Genomic DNA, 22,452 nt, shown 5'->3' with positions numbered 1-22,452 from the left:
GTTATGTCTGTGTTACATGATTAAACTATATGATAACTTAATGGTAGGACTCACCCTCCGACAGCAGGTTGTAGTCCTCTCTGGACGTTAGGGTTAGTTATGTCTGTGTTACATGATTAAACTATATGATAACTTAATGGTAGGACTCACCCTCCGACAGCAGGTTGTAGTCCTCTCTGGACGTTAGGGTTAGTTATGTCTGTGTTACATGATTAAACTATATGATAACTTACTGGTAGGACTCACCCTCTGACAGCAGGTTGTAGTCCTCTCTGGACGTTAGGGTTAGTTATATCTGTGTTACATGATTAAACTATATAATAACTTAATGGTAGGACTCACCCTCTGACAGCAGGTTGTAGTCCTCTCTGGACGTTAGGGTTAGTTATGTCTGTGTTACATGATTAAACTATATAATAACTTAATGGTAGGACTCACCCTCTGACAGCAGGTTGTAGTCCTCTCTGGACGTTAGGGTTAGTTATGTCTGTGTTACATGATTAAACTATATGATAACTTAATGGTAGGACTCACCCTATGACAGCAGGTTGTAGTCCTCTCTGGACGTTAGGGTTAGTTATGTCTGTGTTACATGATTATAAACTATATAATAACTTAATGGTAGGACTCACCCTCTGACAGCGGGTTGTAGTCCTCTCTGGACGTTAGGGTTAGTTATGTCTGTGTTACATGATTATAAACTATATAATAACTTAATGCTAGGACTCACCCTCCGACAGCGGGTTGTAGTCCTCTCCGGAGGTGGCTGACCCGTCCTTGGTGTGGACCCTAACCAGGGAGACCTTGGAGGTGTCTCCTAGCCTCAGGATAGGGATCTTCACCACGGCTGTCTCCCCCTGGATCTGAGGCTCCCGTACACTGTACTTTATCTCACTGAAACGGATGATGGGCTCTGAGGAGAGAGAATACGGTTAGACTCCCGATGCAAAACAGAACAAACTACTGACTCTAACTCTCTAGAGACTGAATAAAATAATTCATGCAACATTGTTTTGGCATTTTATTTGTAATACTTTGTTAGATAGATCAATACAATGTAGCCCGATGTTCGGTGTGCTAGATATCTCCGTGTTCCTTGGGTAAAGCTTACTGTCTTTCTCGTCAGTAATGGTGACCACCGCCTCGCTCTGTTCCCCTGTGGAGGCTCCGAAGGGTGACTTGCTCTTGGGCGTTCCCAGGACCAGACGGAACTCCTCGTCCTCCTCGTATAGGTTATCATCCACCAGGTTCACCACACACTCCTTCTCACTCTCCCCTGTGGGACAGACGGACAGGGGAAACACAGCGTTAACACATAGAAATATGAGGATATGGGGGGTTGGCATATAAAAAGACATTGAGAGAGAGAAGGGGTAGAGCTAGGGAAGGAGGGAGAGAGAGAGGGAGGGAGAGAAGGGGTAGAGCTAGGGAAGGAGGGAGAGAGAGAGAGGGAGGGAGAGAAGGGGGAGAGAGAGAGAGGGGTGAAGAGGGAGAGAAGGAGAGAGGAGGAAGGGAGAGGGAGAGAGAGACAGAGAAAGGGAGAGAGAGAGAAACAGAGAGAGAGAGAGACTGGGGTTACCTGGGAAGAAGGTGATGAGTGACCCGTCCGTGTTGGGCCTCTCATCATAATCCATCATGACCTGGGCAGAGCCCTGGCGGGTGTAGCAGCGCACCGTAGACCTGTGACTGATGTCTCCACTACGATACACTACGGCCTTCATCTCCCCGTCCGCCTCATCCACCTTATAGGCAGCATCCTTGAACTGAACCTTGGGCACTGGAATGATAAGTAGATTTGAATTAGGCTCTGAAAAGAACAGAATACTACTTATCAATACTGTGGTTTTCTAGTAGCTCAATATTATTTTCATGGCTTCTGCATAGGGAGCATAGTTTAATTTCTCATTGCTCACTGACTAGATGTGCCTTAGACAATCATCTCAAAGCTACTTTTATATGGATAACAAAACACAAACAATTCATAGGAGAAAAGCTAAAACAGTGGTTATGTTAACGCTAAAACAGTGGTTATGTTAACGCTAAAACAGTGGTTAACACTAAAACAGTGGTTATGTTAACACTAAAACAGTGGTTAACACTAAAACAGTGGTTATGTTAACACTAAAACAGTGGTTATGTTAGCACTAAAACAGTGGTTATTTTAACACTAAAACAGTGGTTATGTTAACACTAAAACAGTGGTTATGTTAGCGCTAAAACAGTGGTTATGTTAGCACTAAAACAGTGGTTATGTTAATGCTAAAACAGTGGTTATGTTAGCGCTAAAACAGTGGTTATGTTAATGATAAAACAGTGGTTATGTTAACGCTAAAACAGTGGTTATGTTAGCACTAAAACAGTGGTTATGTTAACACTAAAACAGTGGTTCTGTTAACGCTAAAACAGTGGTTAACACTAAAACAGTGGTTATGTTAGCACTAAAACAGTGGTTATGTTAACACTAAAACAGTGGTTCTGTTAGCGCTAAAACAGTGGTTAACACTAAAACAGTGGTTATGTTAACGCTAAAACAGTGGTTGCTGTATTTGAGGGTGCATGGTATCAGATAAAAAACCTCTCATGCTTTCCCCGAAAAGCATTTTACAAATCTGACTTGGTTGATAGATTCACAACGAGTGTAGCTTTAATTCAGTACGTTGTATGTGTGTATTAATGAAAGTTTGAGTTTTATCAAAAACTATACGTGGCGCACTTTGGCGCACTTGAAATTTCCGCTGATTTGATCCCCACAGCGGGAGCACTTCTATAACAAGTTAACATAACCACTGTTTTAGCTCTAACATAACCACTGTTTTAGCGTTAACATAACCACTGTTTTAGCATTAACATAACCACTGTTTTAGCGTTAACATAACCACTGTTTTAGCATTAACATAACCACTGTTTTAGTGTTAACATAACCACTGTTTTAGCTCTAACATAACCACTGTTTTAGTGCTAACATAACCACTGTTTTAGTGTTAACATTACCACTGTTTTAGCGTTAACATAACCACTGTTTTAGCGTTAACATAACCACTGTTTTAGCGTTAACATAACCACTGTTTTAGCGTTAACATAACCACTGTTTTAGCGTTAACCACTGTTTTAGCATTAACATAACCACTGTTTTAGCGTTAACATAACCACTGTTTTAGTGTTAACATAACCACTGTTTTAGCGTTAACATAACCACTGTTTTAGCGTTAACATAACCACTGTTTTAGCGTTAACATAACCACCGTTTTAGCTCTAACATAACCACTGTTTTAGTGGTAGCATAACCACTGTTTTAGCGTTAACATAACCACTGTTTTAGTGCTAACATAACCACTGTTTTAGCGTTAACATAACCACTAAACATAACCACTGTTTTAGCGTTAACATAACCACTGTTTTAGCTCTAACATAACCACTGTTTTAGTGGTAGCATAACCACTGTTTTAGCATTAACATAACCACTGTTTTAGCATTAACATAACCACTGTTTAGCGTTAACAACATAACCACTGTTTTAGCGTTAACATAACCACTGTTTTAGTGGTACCATAACCACTGTTTTAGCGTTAACATAACCACTGTTTTAGCGTTAACATAACCACTGTTTTAGCTCTAACATAACCACTGTTTTAGCGTTAACATAACCACTGTTTTAGTGGTAGCATAACCACTGTTTTAGCCACTGTTTTAGTGCTAACATAACCACTGTTTTAGCATTAACATAACCACTGTTTTAGCTCTAACATAACCACTGTTTTAGTGGTAGCATAACCACTGTTTTAGCATTAACATAACCACTGTTTTAGCATTAACATAACCACTGTTTTAGCATTAACATAACCACTGTTTTAGCGTTAACATAACCACTGTTTTAGTGTTAACATAACCACTGTTTTAGTGTTAACATAACCACTGTTTTAGTGTTAACATAACCACTGTTTTAGTGTTAACATAACCACTGTTTTAGTGTTAACATAACCACTGTTTCAGCGTTAACATAACCACTGTTTTAGTGTTAACATAACCACTGTTTTAGTGTTAACATAACCACTGTTTTAGTGTTAACATAACCAATGTTTTAGCGTTAACATAACCACTGTTTTAGCGTTAACATAACCACTGTTTTAGTGTTAACATAACCACTGTTTTAGCGTTAACCACTGTTTTAGCATTAACATAACCACTGTTTTAGTGTTAACCACTGTTTTAGCGTTAACATAACCACTGTTTTAGTGTTAACCACTGTTTTAGTGTTAACATAACCACTGTTTTAGCGTTAACATAACCACTGTTTTAGCGTTAACATAACCACTGTTTTAGCGTTAACATAACCACTGTTTTAGCGTTAACATAACCACTGTTTTAGCTCTAACATAACCACTGTTTTAGTGGTAGCATAACCACTGTTTTAGCATTAACATAACCACTGTTTTAGCATTAACATAACCACTGTTTTAGCTCTAACATAACCACTGTTTTAGCTCTAACATAACCACTGTTTTAGTGGTAGCATAACCACTGTTTTAGCATTAACATAACCACTGTTTTAGCGTTAACATAACCACTGTTTTAGCGTTAACCACTGTTTTAGCATTAACATAACCACTGTTTTAGCGTTAACATAACCACTGTTTTAGTGTTAACATAACCACTGTTTTAGCGTTAACATAACCACTGTTTTAGCGTTAACATAACCACTGTTTTAGCGTTAACATAACCACCGTTTTAGCTCTAACATAACCACTGTTTTAGTGGTAGCATAACCACTGTTTTAGCGTTAACATAACCACTGTTTTAGTGCTAACATAACCACTGTTTTAGCGTTAACATAACCACTGTTTTAGCGTTAACATAACCACTGTTTTAGCGTTAACATAACCACTGTTTTAGCTCTAACATAACCACTGTTTTAGTGGTAGCATAACCACTGTTTTAGCATTAACATAACCACTGTTTTAGCATTAACATAACCACTGTTTTAGCGTTAACATAACCACTGTTTTAGCATTAACATAACCACTGTTTTAGCGTTAACATAACCACTGTTTTAGTGGTAGCATAACCACTGTTTTAGCATTAACATAACCACTGTTTTAGCATTAACATAACCACTGTTTTAGCGTTAACATAACCACCGTTTTAGCTCTAACATAACCACTGTTTTAGTGGTAGCATAACCACTGTTTTAGCGTTAACATAACCACTGTTTTAGTGCTAACATAACCACTGTTTTAGCGTTAACATAACCACTGTTTTAGCGTTAACATAACCACTGTTTTAGCGTTAACATAACCACTGTTTTAGCTCTAACATAACCACTGTTTTAGTGGTAGCATAACCACTGTTTTAGCATTAACATAACCACTGTTTTAGCATTAACATAACCACTGTTTTAGCTCTAACATAACCACTGTTTTAGTGGTAGCATAACCACTGTTTTAGCATTAACATAACCACTGTTTTAGCATTAACATAACCACTGTTTTAGCGTTAACATAACCACTGTTTTAGCGTTAACATAACCACCGTTTTAGTGTTAACATAACCACTGTTTTAGTGTTAACATAACCACTGTTTTAGTGTTAACATAACCACTGTTTTAGTGTTAACATAACCACTGTTTTAGTGTTAACATAACCACTGTTTCAGCGTTAACATAACCACTGTTTTAGTGTTAACATAACCACTGTTTTAGTGTTAACATAACCACTGTTTTAGTGTTAACATAACCAATGTTTTAGCGTTAACATAACCACTGTTTTAGCGTTAACATAACCACTGTTTTAGTGTTAACATAACCACTGTTTTAGCGTTAACCACTGTTTTAGCATTAACATAACCACTGTTTTAGTGTTAACCACTGTTTTAGCGTTAACATAACCACTGTTTTAGTGTTAACCACTGTTTTAGTGTTAACCACTGTTTTAGTGTTAACATAACCACTGTTTTAGCGTTAACATAACCACTGTTTTAGCGTTAACATAACCACTGTTTTAGCGTTAACATAACCACTGTTTTAGCGTTAACATAACCACTGTTTTAGCTCTAACATAACCACTGTTTTAGTGGTAGCATAACCACTGTTTTAGCATTAACATAACCACTGTTTTAGCATTAACATAACCACTGTTTTAGCTCTAACATAACCACTGTTTTAGCTCTAACATAACCACTGTTTTAGTGGTAGCATAACCACTGTTTTAGCATTAACATAACCACTGTTTTAGCGTGAACATAACCACTGTTTTAGTGTTAACATAACCACTGTTTTAGCATTAACATAACCACTGTTTTAGCGTTAACATAACCACTGTTTTAGCGTTAACATAACCACTGTTTTAGCGCTAACCTCTGTTTTAGTGGTAGCATAACCACTGTTTTAGCATTAACATAACCACTGTTTTAGCGTTAACATAACCACTGTTTTAGCGTTAACATAACCACTGTTTTAGCGTTAACCACTGTTTTAGCGTTAACCACTGTTTTAGCGTTAACATAACCACTGTTTTAGCTCTAACATAACCACTGTTTTAGCTCTAACATAACCACTGTTTTAGCGCTAACATAACCACTGTTTTAGTGTTAGCATAACCACTAATTTAGCATTAACATAACCACTGTTTTAGCGTTAACATAACCACTGTTTTAGTGTTAACATAACCACTGTTTTAGTGTTAACATAACCACTGTTTTAGTGTTAACATAACCACTGTTTTAGCGTTAACATAACCACTGTTTTAGCATAGAACATAACCACTGTTTTAGTGTTAACATAACCACTGTTTTAGCGTTAACATAACCACTGTTTTAGCATAGAACATAACCACTGTTTTAGTGTTAACATAACCACTGTTTTAGCATTAACATAACCACTGTTTTAGTGTTAACATAACCACTGTTTTAGCGTTAACATAACCACTGTTTTAGTGTTAACATAACCACTGTTTTAGCATAGAACATAACCACTGTTTTAGCGTTAACATAACCACTGTTTTAGCATTAACATAACCACTGTTTTAGTGTTAACATAACCACTGTTTTAGCGTTAACATAACCACTGTTTTAGCATTAACATAACCACTGTTTTAGTGTTAACATAACCACTGTTTTAGCGTTAACATAACCACTGTTTTAGCGTTAACATAACCACTGTTTTAGCATAGAACATAACCACTGTTTTAGCGTTAACATAACCACTGTTTTAGCATTAACATAACCACTGTTTTAGTGTTAACATAACCACTGTTTTAGCGTTAACATAACCACTGTTTTAGCATAGAACATAACCACTGTTTTAGCGTTAACATAACCACTGTTTTAGCATTAACATAACCACTGTTTTAGTGTTAACATAACCACTGTTTTAGCGTTAACATAACCACTGTTTTAGCATTAACCACTGTTTTAGCGGTAACCACTGTTTTAGTGTTAACATAACCACTGTTTTAGCATAGAACATAACCACTGTTTTAGTTTTAACATAACCACTGTTTTAGCATTAACATAACCACTGTTTTAGCGTTAACATAACCACTGTTTTAGTGTTAACATAACCACTGTTTTAGTGTTAACCACTGTTTTAGCGCTAACAGAACCACTGTTTTAGTGTTAACATAACCACTGTTTTAGCGTTAATGCTAAAACAGTGGTTATGTTAACACTAAAACAGTGGTTATGTTAATGCTAAAACAGTGGTTATGTTAATGCTGAAACAGTGGTTATGTTAATGCTAAAACAGTGGTTATGTTAACGTATCAGTATCATTAATAGTGATGGTGGTCTTGCTGGGGGCTATATATCTACATGTGTGGGGATGTGTTGCAGAGTGTGTATAACTCACGGTCAGTAACAGTATCATTAATAGTGATGGTGGTCTTGCTGGGGGCTATATATCTACATGTGTGGGGATGTGTTGCAGAGTGTGTATAACTCACGGTCAGTAACAGTATCATTAATAGTGATGGTGGTCTTGCTGGGGGCTATATATCTACATGTTTGCGTATGTGTTACAGAGTGTGTATATCTCACGGTCAGTAACAGTATCATTAATAGTGATGGTGGTCTTGCTGGGGGCTATATATCTACATGTGTGGGGATGTGTTACAGAGTGTGTATAACTCACGGTCAGTAACAGTATCATTAATAGTGATGGTGGTCTTGCTGGGGGCTATATATCTACATGTGTGCGTATGTGTTACAGAGTGTGTATAACTCACGGTCAGTAACAGTATCATTAATAGTGATGGTGGTCTTGCTGGGGGCTATATATCTACATGTGTGGGGATGTGTTACAGAGTGTGTATAACTCACGGTCAGTAACAGTATCATTAATAGTGATGATGGTCTTGCTGGGCTCTCCCAGCACAGCGTTCATGGGCATCCTCAGCACCAGGTCAAAGGTTTCCGGCCCCTCCAGCTCCGGCTGACCCAGGTCATCCAGGATGGTCACTCTGAATGTCTGCATGGTCACCCCGGGGGCAAAGTCCAGGTTACGGCTGATGCCCACGTAGTCCAGGCCGGCTGGCAGGGGGACACGGGGAACATAGAAATAGAACATTACACATATATCTTTATGGACAGAGAGTCAGCAAGGGCATTGGAATACTACCATAACAGAGAAAGAGATGACACCGGAATGTTTGAGAAATATTAGGAACGATCGGGAATTCTGTGTAGTTACACTGATAGAGAGATTGTGAAAACAGAGATTGAGGGGCTCCAGGGGAATTGTAAATACTGTGGCACATACAGTGGCTTGCGAAATAATTCACCCTCCTTGCCATTTTTCCTATTTTGTTGCCTTACAATCTAGAATTAAAATAAAAATGTTTGGGGGGGGGGTTGTATCATTTGATTTACACAACATGCCTACCACTTTGAAGAAACAAAATATTTTTTATTATGAAACAAACAAGAAATAAGACAAAAAACCTGAAAACTTGAGTGTGCATAACTATTCACCCCCCAAAGTCAATACTTTGTACAGCCACCTTTGGCAGCAATTACAGCTGCAAGTCTCTTGGGGTATGTCTCTATATGCTTGGCACATCTAGCCACTGGGATTTTGCCCATTCTTGAAGGCAAAATTGCTCCAGCTTCTTCAAGTTGCATGGGTTCCGCAATATTTAAGTCATACCACAGATTCTCAATTGGATTGAGGTCTGGGCTTTGACTAGGCCATTCCAAGACATTTCAATGTTTTCCCTTAAACCACTCAAGTGTTGCTTTAGCAGTATGCTTAGGGTCATTGTCCTGCTGGAAGGTGAACCTCCGTCCCAGTCTCAAATCTCTGAAAGACTGAAACAGGTTTCCCTCAAGAATTTCCCTGTATTTAGCGCCATCCATCATTCCTTCAATTTTGACCAGTTTCCCAGTCCCTGTCGATGAAAAACATTCCCAAAGCATGATGCTACCACCACCATGCTTCACTGTGGGGATGGTGTTCTCTGGGTTATGAGAGGTGTTGGGTTAGCGCTAGACATAGCATTTTCCTTGATGGCCAAAAAGTGAAATTCTATTCTCATCTGACCAGAGTACCTTCTTCCATATGTGTGGGGAGTCTCCCACATGCCTTTTGGCAAACACCAAACGTGTTTGCTTATTTCTTTCTTTAAGCAATGGCTTTTTTCTGGCCACTCTTCCGTAAAGCCCAGCTCTGTGGAGTGTACGGCTTGAAGTGGACAGATACTCCAATCTCCGCTGTGGAGCTTTGCAGCTCCTTTAGGGTTATCTTTGGTCTCTTTGTTGCCTCTCTGATAAAGGCCTTCTCTTGGCAGGTTTGTTGTAGTGCCATATTCTTTCCATTTTTGAATAATGGATTTAATGGTGCTCCGTGAATGTTCAAAGTTTCTGTTTTTTTTTTATAACCCAACCCTGATCTGTACTTCTCCACAACTTTATCCCTGACCTGTTTGGATAGCTCCTTGGTCTTAATGGTGACGCTTGCTTGGTGGTGCTACAGACTCTGGGGCCTGCAACACCACTAAGAACAGGTGTATATATACTGAGATCATGTGACACTTAGATTGTACACAGGTGGACTTTATTTAACTAATTGTGTGACTTCTGAAGGTAATTGGTTGTACCAGATCTTCTTCAGGGGCTTCGTAGCAAAGGGGGTGAATATATATGTACGTGACCACTTTTCCTTTATATATATATATATATATATATATATATATATGTATTATTTTTTTGAAATTTTTGAAACAAGTTATTTTTTTCATTTCATTTCACCAATTTGGACTATTTTGTGTATGTCCATTACATTACATTTAAATTACAGGTTGTAATGCAACAAAATAGGAAAAACGCTAGGTGGGGATGAATACTTTTGCAAGGCACTGTATTCTGGAAACGCTACACCACAAAGAGGATAGGAATAATAGATCTAACATTCACGTTCTTCTTCTGACCTTCAGCAGAGACGGGGTCACTCTTCCTGGAGCGGACGGTCACTGTGGCCGTCTTGGAGAGGTCAGTGCCAGTCCTCCAGACCCTGACCTCCACATAGCCTGAACTCTCATCCACAATGTAATCTAGTTCTCCGAAATACAGAGAGGGCTCTGTGGGTTAGAGGGAGAAAGAGAGAGATGGGGGAGGGAGGGGAGAGAGAGAGAGGTCAGGTCAGTATATTATCATCTACATCTTACAGATATGAACATTAAGCTACAAACATGTGGTTTCAATTAAGGATGTCTTTCGGGAAGAAGCTGTCATGGGATAATCCACATTTCTGGTCTGAACTCTGCTTGTCAGATACAGTTGGTACGGCTGACAGGGTCACCCCCCTCTTTCCCTCTCTTTCAAGGAAGAGACCTGTCACCCCACTCATCCCTTCATCATCCTCCCCTCATCGAGGCCAGACAGTGTCGTCTGAACTCAGTGCCAGAGGTCTACAGTGCACACCTGAAAAGCCAGGTAGAAATGGTGGATAAGTGAAAGGGGGATGAGTTGGGGGGAGAAGAGGGATGGGATGTCCATCTTGTCTGATGACAGTAGCACTGATAAGAGGGAGGAGACGGGGGAGGCAGCACAGACAGGAGGATCTCTCTACCTCTCCCTCTCTGAGTAATAGACTAGAGGGAAGGAATGCATATCCTTGGAACACACAGCGGATTAATTTCTCTACACCCCTCTATAACAGCCAGACTGATCATCACTGACAAGCTACCGCTGTCTACTGTACACCCCTCTATAACAGCCAGACTGATCATCACTGACAAGCTACCGCTGTCTACTGTACACCCCTCTATAACAGCCAGACTGATCATCACTGACAAGCTACCGCTGTCTACTGTACACCCCTCTATAACAGCCAGACTGATCATCACTGACAAGCTACTGCTGTCTACTGTACACCCCTCTATAACAGCCAGACTGATCATCACTGACAAGCTACTGCTGTCTACTGTACACCCCTCTATAACAGCCAGACTGATCATCACTGACAAGCTACTGCTGTCTACTGTACATCCACTAATGAGGTTGATCTATAATTGAGCTTTCTGCCACTTCTATAAGGGGCAGATACAATATTGTGACACTCGTGATTATTTAGTCTATAGCTGGATAAAATAGTAAAAGTAAGACATGGAGAATAGGAAGTATGTACACATTTAACTGACTGTTAGGTGAAGAGGATATTAAGAGGTGGTCTAGAGATGTTTTTAGACTAGGGCTTGTACTGCCGCAGTCAGACAACCACCGCTGACCCGCTAAAACTTGGCTTACTCTCAATGCCTCTCAATCACCAGAGATACTGTTTAGTAACAGGGGTGGCTGGTTAGGGGGAAGGAGAAATGGCAATCCCTAAAGGATCACTGAAAAGGAAGAGCCAGACTAATAACAATGAAGCCTAATGCTGGCTGGGGTCCCAACCACAGGTTTGCTCAGCCAGGGAGATGGGTTTACACACACACACACACACACACACACACAACACACAACACACAACACACACACACACACACACACACACACACACACACACACACACACAGTGTTGTCACTTTAGATATCAGGACCCACCAAGAAGTTTGTGGCACAATGGAGGAATGGATCTTTACATTGAGAAGACATCTCCTCTTGTCGCCTGGAGATCATGTCTGGGAATGCACGCTGATTACTTAGACATAACGTTTCCATTGTACTCCAAATTACAGGGTGGGGAGTGTAGCCCAGACTGTGAGTGTGTCTGTCATTAGAACAAACCAGTTAGTGAAATGAATGAGCTCTGAAGGGTGGGAGAGAGGAAGGAGAGGAGGAGGAGGAGAGAAGTGCAAGAGGAGAAGAAGAGGAATGGCTCAGAGAGACAACTAAAGAGAGATAAATGACTCATTCAGTCAGAGTGGATGGGGAGGACTGGAGTGGCCTCAGATTCAGAAAGTAAATCACTTGAACACTAAGGGGCAGTTTCCCAGACACAGATTAAAGGTTGATTTTCATGATTTTTCTGTGTTTTCTATATATTTCCACACGTTGAGTTTGGAATAATACTGTGAAATAGCTGTTAGTATAAGAGCTGTTTGAAAAGGCCGCCTGAAATTTCAGCCTGTTTTGGTGGGATGGAGTTTCGGCCTTCCATGGTGACATCACCATGTGGTAATAAGAAAGAGATTTCTAAACCTCTCTACCAGTAATGGCTCATTTTCAGTTTTCCCCTTCCCACTCAGACCACTCCCAGACATTCCTAGAAAAGTTCTTGCTTGAGAAATGACCCTTTGCTAAGAAGCAATTTTTGTGTATTTTTGTCCATTTTAATTTAAAACAATCACTGTGAGGTAATTCATTCTTTCCCAGTAATGATTTGATATTGAGATAAAAATGGCTGCATTGGACCTTTAAGACTGGTCCTGGATTAACAATCATTATCAATGGAAAATCTCAGTTGAATGTGCTTCTTGGTTTACCTGTGTCCAAGAAACAAACACATCTCCTTTTTCTCATCTAAAGCCTACGGGTGATATTTGACGTACATGCAAACGAAAAGAGGGAACATTTATGTTGATATGATATATGTTGCACTTTCTTTTTTTCTTCTTTTTTAAAACTTCCAGAGCATCCTTGAAGTTGTAAACAAACCATCACCCCCATCTCAGATAACAGCTACACAATTAAAACAACAATGGAGGCTGAACACCATCAAACAGGAGCCGGAGGAAAAACATGCCTGTCATTTGACATTCCTCTCCCACAAATCCCTGTTTCCCCCTGTTTCCCCACCTGCCTCTTGGCCCCTGCAACACAAAGGGAAGCCCTCTGTTTCCCCCCAGCGCCACTGAACGGTGGAGTTGGAGGAGTGTCTCAGAACAAAACACGTTCAGAGAGCTGTTTTATGTGTCATGATAGAGGGTTGTCCAGTGTAGTTAAGACTGGAGTTTCTATTCAATTCTATTTTCTCTCTTCCCAGTTCTACCACCTGTTACTAGAAGTATAGGATTGTAGAACAGATGGAGTGTGTAGTCAGGGGTAGAGCGAGAGGAGGGAGGGGGGGAATGACCCGGCAAAGTGAGGGAGAGGTGCTTTTGTCTTGGGTTGAGTGTGTTTGTGTGCCACTGTCTGTCTGTGTGTGGCTTTGGGGAATGGCACCATCCATGAGTGGACCTGTAGTGGAATAGATTACACATAGAGACCAGTGGTTACAGTAAAGAAGGGCATCACCCGGGCTGGAGGATCCCCAGCACCCGGCCTCTGAGTTATGGTGTTGATGGTGGCTGGAGGATCCTCAGCACCCGGCCTCTGAGTTATGGTGTTGATGATGGCTGGAGGATCCCCAGCACCCGGCCTCTGAGTTATGGTGTTGATGGTGGCTGGAGGATCTTCAGCACCCCTCTGGCTGGAGGATCTCAGACCCGGCCTCTGTTATGGTGTTGATGGTGGCTGGAGGATCTTCAGCACCCGGCCTCTGAGTTATGGTGTTGATGATGGCTGGAGGATCCCCAGCACCCGGCCTCTGAGTTATGGTGTTGATGATGGCTGGAGGATCCCCAGCACCCGGCCTCTGAGTTATGGTGTTGATGATGGCTGGAGGATCCTCAGCACCCGGCCTCTGAGTTATGGTGTTGATGATGGCTAGAGGATCCCCAGCACCCGGCCTCTGAGTTATGGTGTTGATGATGGCTGGAGGATCCCCAGCACCCGGCTTCTGAGTTATGGTGTTGATGGTGGCTGGAGGATCTTCAGCACCCGGCCTCTGAGTTATGGTGTTGAGGATGGCTGGAGGATCCCCAGCACCCGGCCTCTGAGTTATGGTGTTGATGATGGCTGGAGGATCCTCAGCACCCGGCCTCTGAGTTATGGTGTTGATGGTAACACTCTCACCAAAGAGTACAGTCCTACAGTCTACATGCTCTCACAAGCCCTACTGTAGTTCCTATGTGGCACAGTTGTTTTTTGTTGTTGATAAACCAACTTCTAACCACATCTTTCCTGCCTCTCCTCTCTCCTTTCATCTACTGTTTGGCACCAACTCTCTCTCTCTTTCAGTCTCCTGTCTTTCCTCTTTACCTTAGTGCTTCTGGCATGGCTGCATCAATTGTTCCTTTATTCTACCTCACTAACAGGAGAACAAAGAGTGAAGCAAAGTAATGCTATTGATACGTGTCTATCGTCAGTGAAAAGTAATGACCCTGTTATCAGTTCAATACTGTTGTATCTAGTTGCACGACTCTATGTGTTTTCAGCGACTGTGTTGAATATTAGACAACTGCTGGGAGATCAAATGATAATAAATCAATGTGGATGAAAGGGTTTTGGTTGCTACAGCATCACAGGTGCACACTGACATACAACACACAGCACAGACAGAGACTGACACACAAAAACCCAGAGACAAAGACACACGCACGCACGCACGCACGCACGCACACACACACACACACACACACACACACACACACACCTGTACACTTGTAAATTGTAACTGGGCACATCAAAGGGTCTCGGGCAACAGTTAAGCCCTCTTAACAAAAATAGAGGGAGTCGTATCATTATTATTGGCCAATAGGAAGTCCCAGGAAGTCATATCATTAGGAGTGGCCCATAAGACGTCCCAAGAAATCATAGAGAAATGCTGAGGGGAACAGGGTCCATAAAGGGTTATTCTTCTGTCCCCATAGGATAAACCTTTTTGGTTCTAGGTAGAACCTGCTGTGGAAGGGTTCTACATGGAACCCAAAAGAGTTCTACCCGGAACCAAACTTTTTTATTAAAGGGTTATCCTATGGGGACAGCCGAAGAACCCTTTTAGGTTCTAGATCACACTTTAAAAAAAGAGTGTACCCTGTTCACTGAACCCAAGAGACTGGGGGGTCAAATAGGAAGTAATTATGATACTGGTAGAGTTTCCTTTATAGCCAATATAGTAAAGGGTCAGGAATCATTGAGTCTGTTGCCATTGACAAGTAGCATTCAAGTTGACTTGAACCTGTGTGTTGAACTATTTGAACTAGGGTTTCAAGTTTCAAGTAGGGTTTAATGACAATTGACTGACCTCTGTATTCAACAGGTGACTATAGATGCCACCACCCACCATACGCCCAACAACCCCACTCACCATCGTCGCTGTCGGCCAGGATGGTGACCTTCGCACTGGGGAAGGTGGCTCCCACCTGGCCCCCCATGGGCATGCTGAGGGTCACATTGAAGCTCTCTTCCTCCTCGTAGAGCGAATCGTCGATGATGATGATGCGGCAGGGCTTCTCCCTCTGGTCCTTGTCGAAGCGGAGCACGCTGGTGTGGTCCTCGGGACGCGTGATGTAGTCGCTGTAGGAGAGGACCGTGCTGGGGATGGTGCCCGTCGCACTGGCTGTTGGGAAAAGGAGTTCAGGGGTCAATGGTTAAGGGTCAATAGAAGAATGACAGGCAGTTGTGGGGGAAGGAGAGTAGTTTTATGTTACAATATATCTACAGTGCATTCGGAAAGCATTCAGACCCATTGACTTTTTCCACATTTTGTTATGTTACAGCCTTATTCTAAAATGGATTAAATTGTTTTTTTCCCCTCATCATGAAATATCACATTAATGTAAGTTTTCTTACCCTTTACTCAGTACTTTGTTGAAGCACCTTTGGCAGCCATTACTGCCCCGAGTCTTCTTGGGTATGACGCTACAAGCTTGGCACACCTATATTTAGGGAATTTGTCCCATTCTTCCCTGCAGATCCTCTCAAGCTCTGTCTGGTTGGATGGGGAGTGTCGCTGCACAGCTATTTTCAGGTCTCTCCAGAGATGTTCGATCGGGTTCAAGTCCGGGCTCTGGCGGGGCCCCTCAAGGACATTCAGAGACTTGTCCCAAAGCCACTCCTGCGTTGTCTTGGCTGTGTGCTTAGGGTCGTTGTCTTGTTGGAAGGTGAACCTTTGCCCCAGTCTGAGGTCCGGAGTGCTCTGTACTTTGCTCCGTTTATCTTTCCCTCGATCCTGACTAATCTCCCAGTCCCTGCTGCTGGAAAACATCCCCACAGCATGATGCTGCCACCACCATGCTTCACCGTAGGGATGGTGCCAGGTTTCTTCCAGACGTGACGCTTGGCATTCAGGTCAAAGAGTTCAATTTTGATTTCATCAGACCAGAGAATCTTGTTTCTCATGGTCTTAGAGTCCTTTAGGTGCCTTTTGCCAAACTCCAAGTGGGCTGTCATGTGCCTTTTACTGAGGAGTGGCTTCCATCTGGCCACTCTACCATAAAGGCTTGATTGGTGGAGTGCTGCAGAGATGGTTGTCCTTCTGGAACTCTGAAGCTCTTTCAGAGTGACCATCGGGTTCTTGGCCACCTCCCTGACCAAGGCCCTTCTCCCCTGATTGCTCAGTCTTGGTGGTTCCAAACTTCTTCTATTTAAGGATGATGGAGGCCACTGTGTTCTTGGGTACCCTTCCCCAGCTCTGTGCTTCGACACAATCCTGTCCTGGAGCTCTACTGTAAATTCCTTCGACCTCATGGCTTGGTTTTTGATTTGACATGCACTGTCTACTGTGGGAACTTATATAGACAGGTGTGTGCCTTTCCAAATCATGTCTAATCAATTGAATTGACCACAACTGCACTCCAATCAAGTTGTAGAAACATCTCAAGGATGATCAATGGAAACACGATTTACTTGAGCTCAATTTCGAGTCTCACAGCAAAGGGTCTGAATAATGAATAAGCTATTTCTGTTTGTTTTTTTAATTACAATTCTAAAAATCTGTTTTTTCATTATGGGGTATTGTGTGTTGATTGATGAGATTATTAATATTTTTGATTAATTTTAGAAAAAGGTTGTAATGTAACAAAATGTGGAAAATTGTATTTCATCTTTGTAAAAACCCATGTATTTGAATGATATATTTGACTGTATTCACCTTGCTGGGTGTAGCAGACGACCATGAGTTCCTGGCTGAGATCTCCAGAGCGGCGAACAGGCACCAGCAGCTCCCCAATGTCCTCCTCTATCTTATACTCTGCCTGGGGGATGAACACCATGGACTCTGCAGAGGAAAGAGGGAGAAACCATAGAATTCAGAATTAGAATAGTAATTGAATAGGATCTCTATGGGAGAAACACAGAGGGTAGGCCATAGAGAACAAGAGAAGAAGAGTTTACAAGCCCAGGTGAGTCTATACTTATTTGATCCATGCATATTTGCTGCTGTCATCAAATTGCCCAGCAATGGAACAATAATCATGATCTGATTCGGAATCTTAAATGAAGGATACAATTATATTTTTTCATGTGTCAATCCATGTAAATGAATGTAGCCTTTCCAATTGACTTAAAGCCTGTCTACTATTCATAAAGGATTTCATGTCGGAGGGCAAATCAAACAGACCATCTGCAGATAAGGCCGTTCATTCTTACCATCACCAGGGTCCACTATCTCCACAGTGGCTGTATCGGGGTACTCCAGCACGGCCATGACAGGCTCCGACAGCTGGATCTCAAAGGTCTCGCTGGTCTCAAACTCCTGGTCCGTGAAGATCTTCACCCTCCAGGTGGCCACTGTCTGGCCTGGGTTGAACTGGACCTGCTTCTGGGCCTTGCCCGGAAGTCCTTGTCCTTCTCCGCCGTGCCATCCTTGGTGGTGATGCCTGAATAGAACCATATCGAACTGAACTAAATAGAACCTCATTTAATTACATTTAATTGGAACTGAACTGAACCTAATTGAACTGAATAGCTTTATAATAATGGCACGTAGCACTGTGTAGTTTGCAGGGCCTCAGAGGATGTGAGTTGACTGCAGGTTGACTGTGATTTACAGACTGTAGTTGCCTGGTGAGCTCTCATTGTCTGTCTTTGTTCATATTTGCCCACTACTGCATTGTCAAAGACAACTGTAAATATAGGAGCCTATGTATAAAAAGCTTGTGTGTTGGATGTAGCCAAACAGACAAGCATGTTGACATGACCTTATGACCTCTATGAGGAAGGTCTATCTGACCCCTCAATCAAACTAGGTTTTTCACCAGCGAGACAGGAAATGGGTCATCAGTCAAACAGGAACACACACAGGGCAGCTTGATAGCCAGGGGGTCTGTTTTATTCTTAGGCTTCTTCTAATGGCAGTGTAATAACAGACAAATACACTCCATGAAGACCCTTAAAGGGCCAATCAGTCTTTTAATACAATGACAGTTTAATAGGTCCTGCTTTCTGAATAGTCTCTCCACTGACATTTGCATCTTTTCGAAGTACCCCTAGTCAGAGTTGATGGTGGTGGGTGATTGAAATATTTACACCCCATTAGGGATAAAATAGTGGCAATTTAAAACGACCTTTATCTGAATGGCAAGCAGAGAAAACAATGGGAGAAATGTACTAACTCAGATATATCACTTGGGGGATGAACCAACGAAGTGCAAACCAGTTCCAACAGGATCTACCATGGTACACTCTTAGAAAAAGGGTTCCAAAAGGGTTCTTCAGCTGTCCCTATAAGAGAACCCTTTTTGGTGCCTGGTTCTACCTGCACCAAAAGGGTTTTCTACCTGCAATAAAAAGGGTTGGGACAGCCGAATAACCCTTTATGGTTCTAGATAGCACCTTTTTGTCAAAGAGTCCACGCCCTTGGTGTCGGCTAATGGGGATCCTAATAAATCAAAAATCAAACCAATATACTATAGATCTGATGTAAATCCTGTTCAAGACTTTTTGTACCATAGACATAGAATCTCCACGTCAGCCATATTGCATGTACCCATGAGTATTCTGTCAAATCTATGTTCCCTTACATAAAAACCACATGGTTTCACATGTGGAAAATCACAATTCATATGTCCCATTGTATTTTTAGGTCAAGGGGTAAATACTGCTATAGGGTCAATTTTTGTCATTTTATATCTATGTTTATAGGTAAATACGGCTATAGGGACCCTTCTAGTCATTCTATTTCAATGTTTATAGGACCCATTCTAGTCATTCTATATCTATGTCTAGAGGTAAATATTGCTATAGGTCTCATTTTAGTCATTGGGTTTATCTGTTTAGGTAAAGGCTGCTGTAGATCTGTGGTAAATACTGTGTAAGACTTCCAATACTCACTGACGAAGGATGTCTCTCCCAGGTATCCCCTGCGTCTGAGCGTCACCTCCAGGAATTTGGCGTCCTCATCCACCAGATAGTACTCCTTCTCCAAGCTGATCCACGACCAGTTGAGCCGGAATGGCTGCGGCTTCAGCTTGTTTCCACCTGGAAGACAAAACTTTGACATCAGTTTTTGTAAACTCATTGAGCCCTATGACAAAAGACAGATATTTTAAATTGTGAAGGGTAACTTGATAACTTAATGTCAGGGCTTACCCCCAAATCCTCCATCACAGGCCTCTTGAGTGATGCTTTGTTTCTAATTTCCTCTCTCACTCCATTGTTCTCTCTCTCTCTCTCTCTCTCTCTCCCCCTGCCCACCCACTCTCAGTCAGTGCCTGGCTAGGGTTTCTCACCTCCTCACCCAGATATGTGTGTCAGTTCCCTGGCTCCTTACCAGTCTCAGGGAATGGGCCAAAACAGGACAGAGAGAGAGACCAGATTTAAATGGATCACTTGCTGACAGTGACTCATAGCTACTGTAAGTGACGGTCTGTTCAAGGGAATCCCTGTCTCTCTTTGTCTGTCTGTCTGTCTCTCTCTCTCGCTCTCTCTCTTGCTCTCTCTCTCTCTCTCTCTCTCTCTCTCTCTCTCTCTCTCTCTCTCTCTCTCTCTCTCTCTCTCTCTCTCTCTCTCTCTCTCTCTCTCTCTCTCTCTCTCTCTCACACACACACACACACACACACACACACACACACACACACACACACCACCTGACCCAAACCAGACAGTATTAGCAGAGGGGTTAAAGGTGAGGTGCAGAGAGAGGCTCCATTACTCCCGGTGACTCACTGACATGGCAGCCCCAGCCATATCCTTTAAGCATCAGCCCTATCTATCCCTTTAAGCACCGGCGGTATCCCTTTAAGCACCGGCGGTATCCCTTTAAGCACCAGCAGCACCTCTGAGGGACAAGGGTAACTTCATGTCTATAGGCTTAAAATAGACCTTTTACCCCTTGGTGTTAAACGTTAGTATTGTGAAAGTAGCTCATATTTGTTGTGGTGAAAATTAACTAATTAGTTCTTACAATGTTTGAGTCTGTGCACTATGCACACTGAAACCTCTGACTTGAGATTTGCACCTGGACAGGACCCTCTGTAAAACCTCAGATTTCAAGCGATTAAGACTTCATATCTAGGTCATTTTTCTCAGCTTGAAGTGTATCTACCTCATTAGGCCCCATGAAGAGAACAGGTGCCATAAAACACACATATGAACCAGACCTGGGTTCAAATACTATTCTAAATCATTTCATCATTTCAAATATGTTGCCTGGTCTCTATTAAGCTTACCTGATGCAATGGGACCAATATAATAGTCCCAAAAGTACAGCCCCCCCCCCTTTTTTAGGGTATTAAATAAGATATCAAACAGTATTTGAACCCAGGTCTGAAGCTCGTAGTCACCTGGCACTGATCACCATTGACTATACGTTGCTTCCTCTGCCCTTAATCCATACTATCTCATGACTCCTTTATCCTTCAAAAGAAAGTATTCCACTCGCCGCTTGACATTGGCCGCTCTGGACAGACGGAGTTACTTACTTAGCCGGTAGCTTTTTTAATGCTTAAATCTTAATCCCAGGCTTCTTTTTAATAACTGCGGCCAAACGTCCAAACGCCTTGGCTTATCCCTTCTCTGACAGGCCCTAAGAGGACCCTTGACCTTGTCTGATTGGCCAGAGCTTAGTGGGTTCAGAGAGCCGCGGAGGTTAGAGAGGTGTTGGTCGGTTTTGCACCACTGGTCACAGTGGCAGAAAGGCCTTATTAGCCTGTTATTAACCTGACCCCTGAGTCTAACTCTGAGCAGCCATGGAGGAAGTAGGTCAATGTCAAGATAAGACCCTTTCATATTAACCCTTCACTTCCTTTAGTGTAGCGCCATGGTGGTTGTGGTCATCAGAATATCACTCTATTTCTATGGTTGTAGCGCCAGAGTTGAGGATTTGGTAGGTAGACTGAGAAAAGGCCGTGTGATATTAACCATTGATATCCTCTAGCAGAGGAGTGCTAGTGTTAGCACTAGCACTGGTTGCAAACATACGGTGGTGGATTTGGTTAGGTCCGTGTCAAGAAGTAAATACCCTTGATATTATTAACCCTGTTGTGTCCTTGAGGTTTTTGAAAGGTGCTCTAAATTCAATGTATTATTATGTGTTATTCATATCATTATTATCGCACTCTTGTAGCATGATGGTTGCAGCACCAGAGTCGAGGATTTGGTAGATCAATGCGGAGAAAAGACCCTTTGGATATGAACCCCTACATAACAGAACACTAAGGAAAGGAAGCAGAACCAATCCTCTGAGGGGTGACAGAGAACCTGTGAGAGGAGGCTAACTAAAGAAATAAACTCTCACTAGGCTTTATGGAGGACAAGAGCATGGAGCATCTGGTTCATTCATACAATGAGCCTGCATTGGGGCTGGTTTTGCCTGGCTGATGGAGAAAGGAGCTGTGGGCATTCTGCTATGTGACTGGGGAGAATGAAAACACTGGAGGGAGGAGATGGGGCCACTTACTCAAACCCACATGTCAACATGGCGCGCCGGGCCATAACCGAGACACAACAGGGCCAGGGATAAATCACACTCCACCAAACCCACATGTCAACATGGCACGCCGGGCCACAACAGGGCCAGGGATAAACCACACTCCACCAAACCCACATGTCAACATGGCACGCCGGGCCATAACCGAGACACAACAGGGCCAGGGATAAACCACACTCCGCCAAACCCACATGTCAACATGGCACGCCGGGCCATAACCGAGACACAACAGGGCCAGGGATAAACCACACTCCGCCAAACCCACATGTCAACATGGCACGCCGGGCCATAACAGGGCCAGGGATAAACCACACTCCGCCAAACCCACATGTCAA

The 22,452-nt window shown here is 42.3% G+C and overlaps 1 pseudogene; it reads right to left on the bottom strand.

The window, feature by feature from the left end:
* Window positions 1–22,452, bottom strand: part of LOC115137571 (FRAS1-related extracellular matrix protein 2-like) — a 62,116-nt pseudogene that overhangs the window by 12,752 nt on the left and 26,912 nt on the right.

Source organism: Oncorhynchus nerka, linkage group LG11, assembly GCF_034236695.1.
Source record: "Oncorhynchus nerka isolate Pitt River linkage group LG11, Oner_Uvic_2.0, whole genome shotgun sequence".
Lineage (NCBI taxonomy): Eukaryota > Metazoa > Chordata > Actinopteri > Salmoniformes > Salmonidae > Oncorhynchus > Oncorhynchus nerka.
Note: the sequence above shows the minus strand (reverse complement) of the source record. Positions and strands in the feature narration are given on the sequence as shown.